Genomic DNA, 21,167 nt, shown 5'->3' on the forward strand with positions numbered 1-21,167 from the left:
CGACGCTCTACCACTGAGCCAAACCAGTCTCGACCAAAGTTCCCTTTTGATAAACATTACTAACATTAGCCTTGCAGACTGTTCAAATAGCTTAGCAGATTTTAAAACCAGTTTACAGGCCCTACATGCTCTTCCTACTTATGGATTCATTGCAATGATCGTTCTGACATGGCAAAGGTATATATATATATATATATATATATATATATATATATATATATATATATATATATATATATAATAGATACTGACTCTAATATATATATATTTCTAACCTTTGTTTTCCATATAGAAGAGATTTTTAAAGAAGTGTATTGAAGGGCTCATCTTGTTACTCTCCTTTCACTTAGTATGTGTACTACTCTATGATTAAAATGAAGAAAATATATCAACTTAGAGGACAGTAAGTGATTTGGTTGATATTTCCTTATTAATTTGGTGATAATGAGTTGAAGCTGATTATTTTGAATATTTGTCATATTGGTTATTTTCCCAAACATCATTTTATATTTACTTTTATTTGTGGTGACTTTTACTTTTATTTATTTATTTATTTATTTATTTATTTATTTATTTATTTATTTATTTATAGTGGGCACACATTAAGATGAGCTTCAATGAATCATGCCCTAGCATAATTCCCTCCCAATAGAATATGACAAAGGAGATGGGATACCTTACATTCTATAAGACTTCCTCTTAGCACAGTGGAGGGAATTTTCCTGTGGCATTGAAACACTAAGCTACTAAGAGGGCCTTTGAGAGGGCCACAAGCAAAGGATTGCTCCTGGCATCTGGGAGTGTAGAGTGGCCCTGACTGACAACCAACAAAAAAAATGGAGATTTATATTCTACACTCAAATGGAATGGAACTTTAGAAGCAACTATGTGAGCTTGGAAGAGGAACCTGAGCTCCAGAACACAGTCAATGTGATATATTGATGTCATCCCTATGAGACCCTAAACTTCAGAGCTGTTTACACCTGGACTCCTAAACCATGAAACCTGACATAATAAATGTATGTTGTATTAAACTGCAAAGTTAGTGGTAATTTGATTTCTAGCAATAGGTAACTAATACAGTTTTAATCTAATCAAATCTAATTTGTTTTTCATTTTTTAATTAAGTAGAAATATTCTGACCATATCAAGAGCATTACATAGTCACCTACTGGTATGTTTAAGTTCAGAACAAATGTCTGGTATTCACTGACAAAGAAAATTAAAGAAATCATTCAATCATTCATTTATTCATAGAACAAATTATGGACTTCCTTACTACTAACTATATACAAAGCCCCTAATAAATATGGCATAGTTCTTGTCTTTGGGTGGCTGTAGTCTGGTCCAGCTAGTGGGTGAATGTGAACAAATATTTTCTCTATAATGAGATTAAAAAAACCCAAAACCTACAACTGAAGCATATGCAAGAGTTAACAATATATAGGAGAGAAGATTTTATTTTTCTTAGAAAAAATAATATAGAAAGACTATATAAAAAGTATTTTTTTTTCAGTGTAAAATTTTTATATTTAGAATTAGGCAGCTGGACTCAGTTTAGATGATTCCAATTTTGTTGGCAACATCCAAAGCATCATAGTCAGGAGCCAGTCGAACATATGCCTTCTTCTCGCCATCAGGCCTGATCAGGGTGTTGACCTTGGCCACATCAATGTCATAGAGCTTCTTCATAGCCTGTTTGATCTGGTGCTTGTTGGCCTTGACATCGACAATGAACACAAGTGTATTATTGTCTTCTATCTTCTTCATGGATGACTCAGTAGTCAGGGGGAACTTGATGATGGCATAGTGGTCAAGCTTGTTTCTCCTGGGTGCGCTCTTCCGAGGATATTTAGGTTGCCTCCGGAGCCTTAGTGTCTTTGGCCGTCGGAAGGTGGGTGACGTGCGGATATTATTTTTTTGTGTGGCTGTGGACGCCTTTCAACACTGCTTTCTTTGCCTTCAAAGCCTTTGCTTTGGCTTCGGCTTTGGGAGGGGCAGGGGCTTCCTTCTTCGCTTTCGGAGCCATCTTCGTGAAAAAGCATAAAAAGTATTTTTGACTTGCAGCTCTAAATATGAATATAAGTTTATCAGGCAGAAAAGGGGAGAGGAAGATAATCCAGGGACAGGAAGAATGTGAAAAGATATGAAAATATTTCCACTAGCTTTTAAGCTCAGTGAGGATGAATCTGTATCTGGCTTTATCACTTTGGCATCCCCAGCGCTTAGCACTTTGCCTTGCACTAATAAATCTTTATTATGTTCTGAATACATGAGAAATGAAACATGCAATCATGCAAGAAATATTCAAGGAAAGTTCAGGGAACAAATGTTTGCTGTGGCTGGATCATGTAGGTGGTGATGGGAGTAGAGTGAGAGGGAGAATCCAGTTTATGTAGACTACTTACCCCTTACATTCATTCAGGCCCAAATTGGATAACTGGCTGCTTTTATTTGATAACACAGTAAAGTTATTACTTTTGCACTAGAGCTCTTTAATGTGAAGATAGTTAAAAATACTGATTTTTTTAGCTTTTAAAAAATTTACTCTATATTAAATTCTTCTTCTGTCAATAACCCATTTAACATGAAATGACTTTAAAAGCATTCTCAAGGGTTCAAAATATCTATGCCATACAAAATAATGTGAATTTGACCCAGCCAGCGTAGCTCAATGATCATTTGTGCAGTCTCTCAGCACCCTGTGAAGCACACCTGAACCTTCAGTATTTGATGACAATAAAAATCTGTTTGCATTTTCATAATCATTACTGGAGCCATTCTACCATTGGGAAAGATTAAAATCTGCATTAAAAAATGCAATTAATCAGAAGCTGGATTAAATCTATATATAGAAAAGTCTAAGTGACCACTTGACCATTCAATGTGCACTGACCACCAGGAGGCAGACACTCAATGCACAGGCCTGGAAACATGGAACAGACTGATGAATCTCAGAAGGCAGAGGGGAGGGTGGAAAGAGATTAACCGAAGATCTTATATGCATACTAGAGACCCAGTGCACGAATTTGTGTGCCAGTGGGGTGACTAGGCCTGGCCTGCAGGGATCAGGCTGAAACTGGCTCTCCAACATCCCCCAAAGGGTCCAAGATTGCGAGAGGGTGCAGGCCAGGCTGAGGGACCCCACCAGCACATGAATCCGTGCACACTTGCCTCTAGTATGTTTATAAGACGACAAGTTATGATCAGTGCCTCCTTGGATGTGATGGATTCACATTTATTAATCCTAGCAGGAGATCATTGCATCAGCTGCTCGTTAATAATTTTTTTTTTCAATCAAATGATTTAAAATGTACCAGTTTATGTTGACTATAGGAAGTTTGTTGAGTACTCCAGTCCTGAGTGACTCAAAGTAACTTGGTTTTTAGCAATGAATTTGCAGTGGTGCTGTATCCTCCAATTATATCTGATTGTGTTTCTGATTATTTGAGGAATTGACAAGTATACGATTATGAGGCACCTAGTTGACATCTATTTAGGTATGAAGTTTTGGAAGGCAAGATTTATGTGCAATGCCATGAGAAGCTGATTGATTAAATACAAATATGCCCACAGGGAACTACCTTAGTTAATACTAAGATATGGTATTAACATTTTATAAAAATTATAAACACAAGCACTAATGTCCACATTAAGGTCATTAATATATAATGCTCATACCCATAAAAAAATAAGATAGAAACATAAGTGGTGAAAATAAACATGATTGGCTTTTTGTTTGTTTGTGTATTAATCCTCACCCGAGGATATTTTTCCATTGATTTTTAGGGAGAGTGGAAGAGAGAGGGAAAAGCAGAGAGAAACATCCATATGAGAGAAACACATTGATTGGTTGCCTCCTGCACAAGCCCTGACCATGGCCTGCGCCAAGGAGAAGCCTGAAACCGAGGTACATGCCATTGCCTGGAATCAAACCCAGGACCCTTTAGTCCAAAGGCCAATGCTCTATCCACTGAGCCAAACCAGCCAGGGCATGATTGGCTTTTTTTTTTTAGTTACTTATGCTTTTAGTTCTTTGCAACAAATTTGTGTGTTTGTTATTTGCTTTTATTAACTAGTAAATAATAGGCAGTGGGTTACAAAGGCTCAAAAAACATATGAGCATTTAACATTATATATATTAAAATCAAAGATAAATATCACATGATCTCACTCATATATGGGATGTAATGAACAAATACTAAACTGATGAACAAAAATAGATCCAGAGCCAAAACACTGAACATACCGTCTAACCTCAGAGAGAAAGCAGGGGAAGTGGGCTGGGGTTGGGGGGTGGTAAGAGAGCAACCAAAGGACTTGTATGCATGCATAATAGCATAACCAATGGACATGGACCCTGAGGCAATGGGGGCTTGTCCTGGGTGGCGGGAGTGCCGGGAAGGGGGTCAATAAGGGAAAAAAGAGACATATGTAATACTTAAAACAATAATAATAAAAAATTAAAAATGATAACATATAGCATATCTCTAATATATTAGTTATGGTTTATCTCAGTTCAGGTGCAACAGTTTGAGTATGACAAATTTAGTGCTCTAATCTGAAGTTATGTGATGAATTATAATAAAATATAAGGTTATAAATGACTAATCATGTTTAATATGAATGAGTTTAAATTCTAAGTAAAGAGAGACAATACTCAAGGCAGTTGAGGAGAGTATTAATATAATATAATATACAAATCATACAGATTCTCAACTGGAGAAATAAGTAAAGGTACAAAGCACTGTCAAAAGTGGCAGAATGAATCTGGGTAAATAAATAGTGCTGTTAAAGCTAATTTTTAAAATAGAAAACAAGTTGAAAAAAAAGCATATGAAATTTAAATATAAATGTTCAAGTAAAAAGAGTATGTGTATTTGATTATGTAGTAATGTAATAAAAGTTAAATAGAAACTTTCAATAATTATGTACTGTATCAGAACATAAAAAATGACATATGGCTATATCTTACTGAAACTATATTGACATACATTGTTAACATGACTATTTTTTGGGGGAATGATATTTATCCTTTGATATTGCTTATTGTTATTTTACAAACCAGTATTTTATTATTTAAGCATCAGATTGAGAGTTGACTAAATAGTCACCTTGGTTTTTTCCACATTATATCATGCTTTCTATGAATTATTTAAAAATTTTTGGCTTAGTTGGTTTATCTGCCATGTAATGTAGCTGTTAAATAAAGATATAACTTGCCCAGCTGGTATGGCACAGTGGTTGAACATCAACCTTTGAACCAGGAGGTCATGGTTTGATTCCAATTCAGGGCATATGCTCAGGTTGCAGGCTTGATCGCAGTATAGGGCATTCAAGAGGCAGCTGATCAATGATTCTCATCATTGGTGTTTTTATCTCTCCCTTCCTCTCTGAAATCAATAAAAAATATTTTTAAAAAATATATAGATAACTTGATTTATTTACTACAATCATCTTCCAGTTAAGTAGGGCTGTCAATATATATTTAGAATTGTATTTATTTTATTTGCAACTTTGCTTATGTAATTACTAGAGGTCTAATGAACGAAATTCATGCAAGAGTAAGCCTTCTTTTCCCCAGCTGCCAGAATTGGCTTTCCTCTGGCACCTGGGACCCGGGCTTCCCTATGGCTGCTGGCACCCAGGACACAGACTACCCTCCAGTGACCAGCAGGCACCTGGGACCTGGGCTTCCCTTGCATCCTTGTCTTCATCTGGAAGGTTGTCCAGAAAGATGTCTGGAAGGTCGTATGACTGTCTGGTCTAATTAGCATATTATGCTTCTTTATTATAGATACTTGTGGCCCATTGCAGGAAGATTCCTGTAATAGGGCTTCCTGCTGAGGTCACTGCCCTACCTGCTTTCCTCCCTTCTCCTCTGCCATGCCTGCTTCTCCACAGCTTCACTCATTTCTGCAGGCTTGGCTTCTTTCTATGCTGTCTTGATATGCAAATTAACCACCATCTTGGTTGGGTTGATTTGCATAATCGCCATGAATGGCTTATGGGCGTGGCTTGTGTACTGGAGTGATGATTAATTTGCATATCACTCTAATATTAGGTTAGATGACCATTTCACTATTATGCTGTTATTATAAATGCCATAATTATGCAGCCAGTACCTGCATTTTAAAGTAACAAATTTAATTTCCAACAATAAATCAGTTACAAAATTCATATCTGTATTAATAAATAAGAATGGCACTTCATTCAATCTTAATACTTCATCTATGTAAAGAAATGTAGAAAAGTAACCTAATTTTGAAAAAGATTTAAGATTTTTTTTCCATTTCAATAATAAGAAGAGGATTAAGAGAGCTTAGAATTTATCTCTTGCTAAAGTAACAGTTACAGATTTTACACACATTTGAGAATTTACCATACTATTAGTCTCCATCTTTTCCCACACTAAACAGTATATGTCTATGAATTTTAATTTGGTAATGACTCTACTCAAAAACAAATGAGCAAACATGACTTTGTTCCCCCTTTATTAGTTCCATGAAATAGTGTCAAGCAAAAACTGTGAAATTAATAACTAAATTAAGAGGTTTCTAATGGTGAGATTATCATAAAGCAAAACAAAACTGATTTTTAATAACTAATATTTATGCCACAAAGCTAAACAACTGAATTAAATTTGAGTTAGATGATGTGATGTGTGTGGTCCACTATTACTGTTCCTAGCACCGCGACCTGCAGAAGGGATTTTTCTGTGTATCTTTCCTCCTAGATTCAGGTGTCTTCAAACTACGGCCCGCGGGCCACATGCGGCCCGCAGAGGAGTCTGATCCGGCCTGCCAGGTTTTTTGGGCAGTGAGCGCAGCCGAGGTGTTACAGTAGGAATTAGTAGTTCATATAGTCCGGCCCTCCAGCTCTCTGAGGAACCGTGATCTGGCCCCCACTTTAAAAAGTTTGAGGACCCCTGTAAGACTGTTGGTTGGAGGGCTCTCTTTCTTCCCCACCCTCCCTCTTCTCTCCAAACATGAAAAAGGAGCAGAAACTCCCTTTCTTTCTCCACATTAAATCCCAAAATCCTTGGGAAAAGATTCATTAGAATTTGATGTGGTAGTCAAAATGGTTTATTTTATTAAAATCTACTAGAGGCCTGGTGCACGAAATTTATGAACAGGGGGTAAGGTGTGGTGGTGTCCCTCAGCCCAGGTTGCAACCTCTCCAATCTGCGACCCCTTGAGGGATGTCCGACTGCCCGTTTAGGCCCGATCCCACTTGGAATCGTGCCTAAACAAGCAGTCGGATATCCCTCTCACAATCCAGTTCTGCTGGCTCCCAACTGCTCACCTGCCTGCTTTCCTGATTGCCTGTAACCACTTTTGCCTGCCAGCCTGTTCATCCCCTAACCACTCCCCTGCTAGCCTGATTGATGCCTAACTGCTCCCCTACCAGCCTGTTTGTCCCTAACTGCCCTCCCCCTGAAGGCCTGGTCACCCCTAACTGTCCTCCTTTGAGGGCCAGGTCCCCCCCAACTACTCTCCTCTGCAGGCCTGTGTCCTTCCCAACTGCCTTTCCCTGCAGGCCTGGTCACCCTCAACTTCCCTCCTCTGCCCTCCTGGTCACCTCTAACTGCCCTCTCCTGTAGGCTTGATCACCCCCAACTGCCCTCCCTTGAAGGCCTGGTCCCTCCCAACTGCCCTCCCCTGCTGGCTATTTTGTGGTGGCCATCTTGTGTCCACATGGAGGCAGGATCTTTGACCACATGGGGAAACCATCTTGTGTGTTGGAGTTATGGTCAATCTGCTTATTACTCATTTATTAGATAGGATAGAGGCCTGGTGCATGGGTGGGGGCCAACTGACTTGCCTTGAAGGGTGTCTCAGATCAGGGTGGGGTTCCCTTGGGGCATGGGGTGGCCTGGGTGAGGGGTCTGTGGTGGTTTGCAGGCCAGCCAGTGCCCCCAGTGACCCAAGCAGTGGCCCTGGTATCTGGAATTTATTTACCTTCTACAGTTGAAACTTTGTAGCCTGGAGCAGAGCCAAGCCTTCTGCTTGCTCAGTGGCTGCTGCCATTTCTATTTGGATTTGTTTACCTTCTATAATTGAAACTTTAAAGCCTTGAGTGAAGGTTTAGGCCGGCTAGGGCAGGTGGAAAGCTTGGCTTCTTCCATTGCCAGAGAAACCCAAGCCTCCCTCCTGTGGCCTCAGCCATCTTGGTTGGGGTTAATTTGCACACTCATTCTGATTGGCTGGTGGGTGTGGCTGGCGAGCGTGGCTTGTGGGTGTAGTGGAGGCATGCTCAATTTGCATATTTCTCTTTTATTAGATAAGATTTTATTTTTATGCTTTGTTGGGTATGTTTTGTTTTACTAAAAATAAATGAAGCAGAAATTAAGGCTTTGAATATTCTTATCTTGCTGGATATTAGGCTTTTATATTTGAATGGGGCCTACAATTATTATTTTTCCCATAGATAACAGGTTGTTCATGAATTAGAGTATAATTTGGTGGTTAGGGTCTACTTTTGTTCTATTAGTTTTGATATCCGGTCTGGCTGTCAAGTAAGTCTTTTTGAATCTTCATTAGTGGAATAATAGTAATTTAAAAACCACATTGCCTCTTCATTGAAAAAATCTTTGTTATGTAAATCTTAAAGTGTTAAAAGATAAAAAGAGAATAAGGAGAATTCCAACTAAGTTTCTTCCCTGGAGTAATAAGAATTTTAAAAAGAACACACACAGAAAACTGAAAAAGAGGAGGGCTCTTGAGTACTGATGTGAATGAGGCTGTTTTCTTGGCTTCTTTTTCCTGCATATATAGCAGCAGAGAATCCTAATATGAGTATCACAATTTAACAGAGACTACTACTACAATGCATAATGGGTTTAGGACTGGGGCCAAAATTCAGAAAATAAGCTAGTGAATCCTGATACAAATCTCTTTTCAAAATTATACTTAGAGATCACATGCCTGGAGTTTTCATTTTACATGATCATAACATAACTTGATTGTGCATGATGTCATATATAATTCATATTTCCTTTATTAAATATCCTATAATTTTATTACAACTTATTGAACCAAAATATGTAGTGCAGTATTTATAAAAAATACTATTTTTACTATTAAAAAACTAATCTAATGCCTAATAATTTTTGTTGTTAATGATATGAACCTATTTTATTTATTTATTTTTTAAATTTATTTTTATTGTTGAAAATATTACAGGTATCTCTTTTTTCCCCCCCATTGATCCCCTCCACCCCACACTCCCCATGCGTTTCATCTTGTGGTTGTATCAGTTATACTATTGTTTTATATTCTATATATAAGTGAGATCATATAGTGATGTATTTCTGTGTCTTGCTTATTTCATTTAGCATAATGTCCTCCAGTCTATCCAAATTACAAAGGACAAAATGTCCTTATTTTTATTTATTTTTATTTTTTATTTTTAAATATATTTTATTGATTTTTTTACAGAGAGGAAGGGAGAGAGATAGAGAGCTAGAAACATCAATGAGAGAGAAACATCGACCAGTTGCCTCTTGCACAGCCCCTACCAGGGATGTGCCTGCAACCAATGCACCTGCCCTTGACCGGAATCAAACCTGGGACCTTTCAGTCCGCAGACCGACGCTCTACGACTGAGCCAAACCTGCTTCGGCAAGAATGTCCTTCTTTTTAAATGCTGAGTAATATTCTATTGTACGAATATACTATAATTTCTTTATCTATTCATCTATTGATGGACATTTAGGTTGTTTATGGGGAAAGGAAAATGGGAGGTGGTAGTTAAGGAGTCTAAGTTTCCATTATACAAGATAAATAAATTCTGGAGATTTATTCTACAGCATAATGCTTATAACTAACAATGCTAACAATGCTCTATTGTATACTTACAATTTTCCAAAAGGGTAGATCTTATGTTAAGTATTCTTAACACACACACACACACACACACACACACACACACACACACAATGATAATGATAATAACAATAAAGCAAGCAGAAGGAAATTTTGGGAGGTGATGGATATACTTATGGCCTTGACAGTGGCAATGTTTCATGGTGTGTACTTATCTGCAAAGTTGTAGAGTTGTATAGATTAAATATCTGCATATTTTTATGCTGGAAAACAAATCAGTTTCACTAAAAACAGAGATGTTGATAGGAATCCAGGAAGGCTGGTCAATAACCTTAATTGCTCTAACCTTTAGTTGAGATATTGTTAGCTGAAGCAGCCTCCACCTTGTTTGTCCCCTGTAAGTTTCTGTTATTTCCTGCCTAAGGGCTACATGTAAATTTCTGTTTATGTTGCCTAAGATGTTTTCCCCAAAGCCTTAAGAAAAGGGGATGGCAGGGCCAGAGCAAGAGTAGTTCTCCCACTAGAGTTGGACTACCACTTGGCCCCCCCATATCGCTAAATTGAATTTCTTCAAGTCTCAAGTCTCTTCATTTGTGTGTGGCCCTTCTCCAGAACCAGAACCCTGAATTGGAACTCTTTCCACATAGGTCGTGAAAGAGAATCCTACATTTTTACATATTAATCACATCTCAATAAAGTGGTTTTAAAAATACTCTCTGGATGATTGTGATATGTTTATGCTTCCCTGTGGCCAATATAATCCCTTCCTAAACCAAATCAGGGTTTGACCATGCAATTTATTTTGGCCTTTAGAATAAAAGGTCAATATGAAACATGAAAAAGAAGCAGAAACTTGAAAAGCACTTCTTCTCTACTATCATTGCTGCTTCTGGGATAGCCTGTTACATATTGAGAGACATATGGCCCAGTCAGCCTCACTGCTCAAGCTGACAGCCCTGCAAAGCATGCTTTCCAAATGACCACCGTTACTACAGATGCATGAGAAAGCATCCAATACCAGCAGAAGGACCACCTCGCTGAGTCCAAGCCAAACTGATGGCCCATAGGATTGTGAGCTAGATGCATGTTTGCTTTTCCTGACACTGAAAGCTGATGTGGTGAATTATGCAGAAAACAGCTAACTGATGTAGAAATTGGTGCCAGGATTCAGGCACTGCTGCAACAAGAACATAAAACATGTGACTTTGGCTTTGGGACCATGTGGCAGGCAGGAAATTGTTAATGCAGCCTGGGAAAGCAGTGTGAAAACTGTGAAGCTAAGTAAGGGCTATGGAATTATCATCGAAGGCTAGAAAAATGGTAACAAACAGTTGGCAAAACTATCACCTGTGGTATTTTAGAATCTCAAAAAAAGTACCTAAGATTTTTTGGATCTGGTCAGAAAAGATGTTGAAAACATCTGCTAGGTACTACTAACCATATATAATATGGTATTATAACAGAGTTGAGCTAAACAGAGAACCATTTAATGTGTTAGCAGAATTTAGAGGGAACACAGGATGGACAGGACCTGCTGGGTTAGGAAATATAACTAACAGGCTTTCAATTAATTCTCCTTACTTTAAAATTGACGTTCAAAGAAAGTGCAGTCTAGGAGAAATTGTCAGGCAAGGGTTATGGCTGTAAGAATCATCAAACTTCTCAAGTATTTCAGTCCTTAAGCTTACATACAACATTTTAAGCAAAATAAGTGGTCACTGTATTAAGCCTCTAACATGTGGGATGGTTTGTAATATAATCATCAAATAATTATTCCCAGAGATCAATTGTAATTCATGTTAAAATACTGCAAATATGTTAGATTTCCATACCACCTGTATTTCCTTTTTTTCTATCACTTGTACAAAGCCTACCTTCAATACATATTTAGCAAAGAGAAATAAATGTGAAATCAGTCTCTCATTGGTTTAGATAGTGGTGTCATGTTTCAGCTACCAAATTATTTTCTTTGATGACATTGAAAACTATTTCACCTTTAGAACAGTACTCTATTCATTTTAAATGATTTGATCTCTCCCTTTCCTTTCATCTAACTCTCAGGGAGGGCTTGAGGTTAAAGAAACCTAGTATAAGCTGTCAGAATCCTCACAAAAGCAATGTGATGATACATCAGCAGTTGCCATTTTCCCTTAAAAATTATTCTTAATGGTGAAGATACCACTTTATTAATGAGATTATAAGGATAGAGCTCATTTGCATAACCCTACTAAAATAGTCTGGAGTGGGCAGCTCTTCATCTTCATGTTCGAGGAAATGGATAATGGCAATATGCTCAATAGGCTATTGCATGGTCTAATCACAGGGCTCTGTGTGTCACTTTATTAATTAACATATAAATAGCTGCTATTCAGATCTCTGAATAAATCAAGATAAGACACATGAACTAGATATTCCAATTAATGAGATGACATTGCAGGATATTATAGAAAATGGGTATCTCTATTAAGACGCTTGGAAATGAGAGGAAATGGTAGAGTGTGGAAGATGTCTTCATCAGACAAAGGGCTGTTTGACAGGCACCACATGCACTGACCTGACCAGCCTTGTGGAGTGGGAAATGAGCCGGGACGGTGTGGGGGAAACTGTACATATATTCCCTCTTGGAAACATTTGCTTTTTGGCGTTTTTTTTGTTTTTGTTTTTGTTTTTTTGTACTCTGATGGAATTTATTTGTATAAACGATCCTAGGTAATGCCATTTCATTTGAAGACAGGACTTCATCTGAGAGAATGGGAAATAAGTTATGCTTCGTTCCTATTGTCTTCCAAAAATTTAAAATCATTGCTCACTCTTACTGAAAAATGTTGTTAAACATTGTTCTGTTCTACATAATATCATAGACTTAGTAATATAGATTCATGAAATATATTATATATGTGATACATACTAGTATATAAATGATATACAATGAAAGCATACTCCAAAGAATTTAGAATAATTTAATTTTTAGTCAAGAAAAAATTACTTTTAGTTTTTTTTCGGCCTACGAAAAAGGAGTAATATCCAGCAATTTTTTTGTAATGAAAAGTGATGAGACACAAAGGATGGCATGTCCTAATGTGAATAAAATTAGAACACTTAGTTAAAAATTATTTCCCCACGTACATTAATTTTATAGCTATTTTGAGTAAAAATTTTAAATTTCATGTAGCTTTATAATATAAGTCTAGTATATGTTTTTATACAAGGTGGGACAAAAGCAGATTTACAGTTGTGAGTATGCTAACCACAGAGTTTATTCATGCTATTATTTATTAATTATTATGTTATTTTCCATAGGAACAACTATAAACCTACTTTTTCCCAGTCCTGCATATTGAGATCAAATATGATCTTATACTAATAACCTTTTCTGATACTACATATTTTATAATAGAATAATATTTTATTTCACATTGCTATTTGCATATAAATGTTACCTATATATGTGGATAGTATCTTTTATTTTCTTTAATTACTCTCATTTCAAATAAATAGCATATTTCTTAATTCTTCAAAGGTTCATTAAACCCATTATTCACCAACACTGCTTAATCTGCTTAAAATATTACCCAATAAAACCTTGCTATTAGAGAATTACACATTTTTTTAATAATTAGAAAGTAATTATAAGCCCTCCTTGTAATCATATCAGTTTTTGTAACTCTTTTTAGAATCACAAATCTCTCAGTGGCTATCTGAATGCAAAGAGGTGGCTGCCAGCTAAATTAATGTTTCTGGATTATATCATGTTGACATATCCATAGTTTAGGTGTATTTTTTTCATCATGAAATAGACTATTTAAAAAGACAATGAGAAAATTCTTTATTACCATACCAATTTAATTAAAATTTTAATAACTGTACATGTTTCACCATCATTTCCATTAGTAATGAATTTACTTTTCTTCATGTTTCAAGCTATTTTCAAGTCAGTGCCTATTTTTGTACATGAGATTGAATAATCTAACTGTTCACTTAAAAAAAGCCTTTCTATATTTATTCTATTAGTACATGCACATCTATATGACTTCTACTGTAATATTTTCTGTCCTTGCAACAATCTTTATTTCTACATTTGTCAATTATTTCTTCTCCTTGTTCTCAAAAACAGATAAAACTCTTTATACTCCCCAATTTATTTAAAAATTTAGCTAAAAGCATTAAATGTGTATTTGTTTCATCCCTATGTCCTATGTTATGAATCTAAATAAGCATAAAAAATGTAAAAGTAGATTTTCATGATTGTATCAATAAATACTAAAGCATCATCACTTTCCTTTAGTTGATTGAATCAAAAGACATGATAGCAATATTTTGTAGGTGTTATATAATCACTCTAAATGCCCACATAAATTAAATTATAAATTAATATATTTCTCTCAGCATACAAAGGAGCAAGTGCTATCATTTGCCTACATTTTATAGTTAAGAAAACAGCAGAAAGTGACTGCATGACTTTCCAAAGACCATATTCTTGAGCTTGTGTCTGAACCACTGTTCTATATGTTAATTTCAGAATATCTAGCCAGCAAAAATCCTAATAATAAAAGGCTAATATTCAAATAGACCAAATGGCGGAACAACCAGAATAACCGAACAACTGGTTGCTATGCCGTGCCCTGCTCCTGAGGGGCAATCGGGGCCAGCAGCTGCCTCTTGCACCTGCTGCCCGTGCTGGAGCTGCTGATTGCATCCACTGCCAGCGCTGGCTCTTCTTTCACCTGCTGCTGGTGCCTGGCACTGGTCCCAACCACTTGGCCATTCAGATAACTTCATAGTATTACTCTAAATATTATGATACCAGCCACCTATTTTTGTGTTAAGAATTAAAAAAAAATAACTGAAGTTAAAAAAAATATGAACAAAGGCTCTCCCTGTTAATTGCTAAATATATTTTATGAATGTTAAACTGTTTATATGTTACAAGAATCAGATATTAGAAAGTGAAAACAAACACACTATACAGTATTTTATACTAAGACTCATAATTCAGTGAATTTAGATAAAAGAATACGGCAACTTCCCTCTCTGTGCCCAGAAAATTTAGTCTTTCTATTTGAGTCATTCATTCCTGTTTCATATAACAAATCTACTTACATAGGACCTAAGTATAATAAATTTTAACACTGGACCTTTACAAGGACCTGAGTCTTTGATTCCCTTCTCCTGACCTGAGGACTACTAGTAATCTGGTTATGAGTGCCTGTGAGAAAGACACCTGCAAGCTCACTCTTTTTAGTCCATGTTTTTCATCTTTCTTTCAGTGCTTCCTTTCTTATTCTTTCCTATCTTCTCTTTTTCCCAAGAACATGACAAAAAATACAGCTATCCACACCCTCACCTACCCAGCAAGAAGGTACAGCACAAAGCATTAACAACTTTACAAAACTGATAGGAAGAGAAAATAATGAAAACTTATTTTTTTAAATATACTTTTATTGATTTCATAGAGGTAGGGAGAGGAAGAGAGAGAGATAGAAGCATTGATGACGAGAGAGAATCATGGATTGCTTGCATGCCCCACACTGGGGATTGAGCCCACAACCCAGGCAAGTGCCCTGAGAATGAACCATGACATCTTGGCTCATAGGTCAATGCTCAACCACTAAGCCATGCCAGCCAGGCTGAAAAGTTATTTTTTTAATGAGCCCAGATATCTTAGCTTAGGGGTGTCGAACTCAATCAGAGAAGGGGCCTTTGCCCTCTTCCACCGCCCCTTACCCCACCCCCTGTGCCTATGTGTTATAGTATCATATATATCTCTCTCTATATATATAGAGGAGGGGGATATGCAAATTATCTGAGACGCCATCACAGTAACAGTACCGATCTAACAGCAGGCTGCATGGGATGACAGGAAGGTTAGTGAGGGATGACCAAATGAGTGAACAGCAGGCTGCATGGGGCCACCAGGCTGGCAGGGAAGGCAGTTAGGGGTGACCAGGCCAGTGGGATCGGGCCTAAACTGGCAATTGGATATCCCCCGAGAGGTCCCGGATTGTAGAGGGTTCAGTCTGGGCTGATGAAACCCCATCATGAAATATATATATTAGAGGCATGGTGCATGAATTTCATGCATGGGGATATATATATATATATATATATATATATATATATATATATACACACACACACATACACACACACACACACACACATACATATACAATACTAGATACCTGGTACACAAAATTCAGGCACAGGTGATATGACCCTCAGCCCAGCCTGCACCCTCTACAGTCTAGGACCCCTTGAGGGATATCCAACTGCCCGTTCCAATCCTACTGGGATTGGGCTAAATGGGCATTTGGACATTCCTATCACAATCCAGGACAGCTTGCTCCCAACTGCTCACCTGCCTGCCTTTCTTTTTGCCCCTAACCACTTCTGCCTGCCAGCCTGATCACCCCCTAACCACTACCTTGCCAGCCTGATTGCCCCTAACTGCCCTCCCCTGCAGGCCTGGTTCCCCCAACTTCCCTCCCCTGCAGGCCTGGTCCCCCCCAACTGCTCTCCCCTGCAGGACTGGGTCCCCCCTAATTGCCCTTCCCTGAAGGCCCAGTCACCCTCAACTTTCTTCCTCTGCCAGCCTGTTCACCCCTAACTGCCTTCCCCTGCAGGCTTGATAACCCCCAACTGCCTACCTTGCAGGCCTGGTCCCTCCCAACTGCCCTCCCCTGCTGGCCATCTTTTGGTGGCCATCTTGTGTCCACATGGAAGCAGCCATCTTGTGTGTTGGAGTAATGGTCAATTTGCATATTACTCTTTTATTAGATAGGATGTTACATCTACCTTGTTCTATTTCATTACTTTTTTTTTTTTTTCTTAATCCCTTCACCTTGTTTTCACCTGCTCACCAATCTTTCTCCCTTGTGAAAGTTGTCAGTTTGTTCTATGGTATGTATCTATGCTTCTGTTTCTATTTTGTTAGTTAAATTATTTTATTCATTAAATACCACATATAAGTGAGATTATATGCTATTTGTCTTCTCTGATAGTGTTATTTCACTCAGCATAATACTCTCCAGGTTCATCTATATTGTTGCAAAAGGAAAGATTTCTTTTCTTATGGCTGAGTAATATTCCATTGTATAAATGTACCACAGCCTTTTTATTCACTCATTTACTGATGGGCACTTGGGCTGTTGATAGATCTTGGCTATTATAAAGAATGCTACAATGAACACAGGGGTGCATACATTCTTTCAAATAAGTGTTTCAGTTTTCTTTACATATATTATCAGAAGTGGAATCACTCAGTCAAAAGGAAGTTTCATTTTTAATTTTTTGAGGACACTCCATACTGTTTTCCACTGTGGCTGCACCAGTCAGCATTCCCACCAGCAGTATAGCAGGGTTTCCTTTCTTCCACATTCTCACCAGCATTTATTTATTGATTTATCTCCTGCTGTTCCTTCTGATCTAGCTTTCTCATGATTTCCAACAAATCTCTCCTAACCTCAAATGTGTCAGATTGTATGTGCCCATCACCATTGCCTAGATGCATTGGAAATGTCAGTTTGTTTACCTGTCCTGAGAGCTTTGTGTGGCCAGTTCTGTTTTCCTGACTTTGTTGCTACAGTCCAGTGTTTAGCACTTAACATATTTTCAGCAAATATGGGGCAAGTGATTAAATGCTCTAAACATTCAGATGTCATTCCTGAAGTCTAAACAGTCCAAGGATCACTCTGTAATTCTTCATAAAGTAATAAGTAATACTAGACCTCAAAATACAGAGCAATTGTCTCCCCCTAAGCAGCTCACTGGATACTCGCATTGCCAGACTTTAAATGGGCACTAAAACTTCTCAATCAGCCTCCACTGCAGGGAAGGAAAAGGAAACCCTGAGGCATATCTCGGCTAAGATTTTATAGCTACGTGTAGCACAGATGGCCTGTGAAAGGCACACCTCTATGGGCTCCTGCTTCTAGTTCTTTCTATCCATAAAATGATTGACCTCTCTTAATGCCTCTATCCCCAGGGGAGGCCCTGGAAGGATTCATGTGTTCGTTTTTGCAAAGTTTGTATTGGTATTTCTTAAATAGAGTCACTCTATAGATACAAAGCATTTTGTTTATACAGATGCCCTACCACAGTTCACCCTACCTATATGATTCTGGGCTACCAAACAGCTGCCGGTGCCCACTACGAACATCTGGTTCCATTTCATGTTGGCATGGACTTCATTAGCAATAAAACAGCTAATGACTTTTAGATGGCCTCATGATTACAGCTTTTATTGGTACCCCAGGTAATTGAGTTAATAAACTTAATTGCCAACATTGACACTTCCTCCCACCCATGCCTCCCCTTCTCTAATTTCTTCTCCAGTTCCTCCTAGTCTCCTGTCTAAGAGAGAGAGAGACAGAGACAGAGAGACTGAGAGAGGAGGAGGAGGAGGAGGAGGAGGAGGAGGAGGAGGAGGAGGAGGAGGAAGAAGAAGAAGGAGGAGGAGGAGGAGGAGGAGGAGGAGGAGGAGGAAAGATAGGAGGGAGGGAGAGAGGGAAGGAGGAAGGAATGAAAGAAGGAAGGAAGGAAGGAAAGAAGGAAGGGAGGGAGGGAGGGAGGGAGGGAGGGAGGGAGGGAGGGAGGGAGGGAAGGAGGCAAAGGAAGGGAGGGAAGCAAAGGAAGGGAGGGAGGCAAGGGAAGGGAGGAAGGGGAAAAAGGCAGAGAAACCATTAGTTAGAATATGTACCTAATTGAACAGGTGACCTCACAAAACACTTCTGAATGACTTCAAAACGTCACTGAGACCATCCCAGTTTGTTTATAGCAGCATGTGGTGCCATGACTCACATTTACTACCTTTTTCCTTTCAAGCTAATTTATAGAACTGTCCACACCTTATGGAGCAATACACAGAGTATATAGTGTATTGCCACAAGGATTTTCACAGGAATATTTATAGTTGCATAGGAGAGCATGGACACAGATTTCTGAATTTCTCAACTAGTAATTCATATACTCAATTGTAAATCATGTGGAAATATTACATATTGCATAATAAAACAACAAGAGAGAAAAGACTATCGAAAACTGAAATCTTCTCTTAAGAGACATTTTTGAGATCTTGTGGGAAAAATAACAGTCCCTGGGTTGCAATATGTATTTTTCTCAGGAAGACACTCTCCCAGGTGGCTCTGGGTTTATTACTCTTAGAAACTTCCCAGTATTATCATTGACTAATGCCATATACCCGAATTGCTCTTATCCTTCCAAATTAAATGATCTACCCCTTGTAAAACAAAAGACATTGCCCTCAACTCTGCCTAATTAAAAGAGGCTGACGGACATATCAGATCATTCAGATATTCAGCCTAACACTATGATCTATGTCACCCAACTGTAGCATCCAGATTGCTTTCATGCCTGACTCCAGCTCTATGACCCATACATTTTTTTCTTACAAAAACCTCTCTCCTGATTCATGACTCATTAATCTGTGTATTTGTATTCCTTTTTCTTTTTTAAAAAATATATTTTATTGATTTTTGTACAGAGAGGAAGGGAGAGAGATAGAGAGTTAGAAACATAGATGAGAGAGAGAGTCATAGATCAGAGAGCCTCTTGCACACTCCCTACTGGGGATATGCCCGCAACTAAGGTACATGCCCTTGACCGTAATCGAACCCGGGACCTTTCAGTCCCCAAGCCGACGCTCTATCCATTGAGCCAAACCGGTTTCAGCTATTTGTATTCTTAGTCTCCAAAATATTAAACCAGAATTGGAAATGTTACCCAGCAGGTGCCAGTTATTATTTAGTTATTTCCCTAGCCTAAGTACTTAACCAACGTTACCTTTAATCCTCACATCTTATAAGGCAGTAGTTGTCACCCAGGATAATTTCTCCCCGGGGGCGCATTCTCAATATCTGAAGATAGTTTTGGTTGTCACAACTAGGGAGGTCCTACTGGAATCAAGTAGGAGAGAGGCCTCAGATGCTGCTAACCATCCACCAATGCATAGGACAGCCCCCATCAGCACACCTTATTCAGCCTGATATGCCAAGAGTGCAAAGGCTAAGAAACCCTCTTATAAGTGCAAAGGCTAAGAAACCCTCTTGTAATTGTTCCCATTGTAAGGAAAAGAAAAAACGCAAAAAGGTAAAAGAGCCTGCCGAGCATGACTCAGATTGCTAAAGGTGGAACAAATCTAAGTTTATCTAATTCCAGAGTTCGGTTTATTTCTGCGGGACAATCTTGCTTCCAGGAGCTTCTGGAAACCAGGGGGGTACATGGACATGTTTGACAGGAGGTGCTTTAACTGCTAAGCACCCAAAACTATGTTATGTCATGAGGACATTTTCCTGAGTAGTCATTATTAATATTACTACATGGGATCATCGCAGAAGTCTGCCACAGCCTGCAGTGAGGTGGTTGTGTGATCCTGGCTACAGAATTCCACTGGGGGATGTCATGGTGGCGCATCTACAACATATAGATGTGTCAACAGAAGTCATGGTAGATAGATCAGAAAGGATTGTGTGCAAAGCAATTTTAAGTTATGAACATGGCAAAAAAATTATAAAAACAAATATCAATTATTGCTGAGAAAGTGATGCAACAGAGTATAAGCTGCAAGAGCAATAAGAGGCAAGGCATAGTAAGAGCCAGATGATGACAGAGGCATGACATTTCCAGAGAACTTTCCAGGTTTCTTACAGGAAATCCTGGTGATGCTTGAAGTTGTCCTTATTATCAAGGGCTTACCAGTAAATTAAAATTTCATATATTTATTATTTTGTATTGTTTTTTGCCATTCTTAGGGGGGGGAAGAGTGTACTATAAAATCTAATTTTGGAAGTAAAAATTAAGAAATTAACTGTATAAATTCAAATATTTTATTTATAAATGTTATTTTTTCTTTTTCAGCTATACCCAGAGATTTTCAAGTAATAACAATTATTTCATGTTTTCTTTAACTGTTTTGCATAATGTATTTGTAGTTTTCTAAGGTCCTTAGGCTATCACTTTTTTACCCATTCCTTGCATTCTATAGTCAGTTAGTGTACCTAAAGTTATTTTGTTTGTCTTGTATTGTCTTCCTTTAGAATTAAGATATCTAACCTCTGGTAATTTTCTTGGTTTGGGAGTGTGGGAATGGGAGTGTGTGGAGAACAAGACAAGGTCAGTCAATCCAGAGAGGGATCTGGTTTGGAAATAGGAAGAGAGAGAAAGCAAAGCACACTCCAACCCAAGACCAAGGGTAAGCCAGAGATGTGAAGCAAGGTGAGGACTAGGTAATCCATCAGCTAAAGACACTGAATCTGAGATGGAGCCTGAGAATAAAAATGCACAAATTGAGGCCACTTTTGTAATAGAGGAATCTTCAGAAGG

General features: G+C 38.1%; 1 pseudogene; it reads right to left on the reverse strand.

Annotated features, from left to right (window-relative positions):
• Window positions 1-1,541: 1,541 nt before the first annotated feature.
• LOC118703726 lies at window positions 1,542-2,041 on the reverse strand (annotated as a pseudogene).
• Between the last annotated feature and the right edge of the window lie 19,126 nt (window positions 2,042-21,167).

Source organism: Pipistrellus kuhlii, unplaced genomic scaffold, assembly GCF_014108245.1.
Source record: "Pipistrellus kuhlii isolate mPipKuh1 unplaced genomic scaffold, mPipKuh1.p scaffold_m20_p_4, whole genome shotgun sequence".
Taxonomy (NCBI): domain Eukaryota; kingdom Metazoa; phylum Chordata; class Mammalia; order Chiroptera; family Vespertilionidae; genus Pipistrellus; species Pipistrellus kuhlii.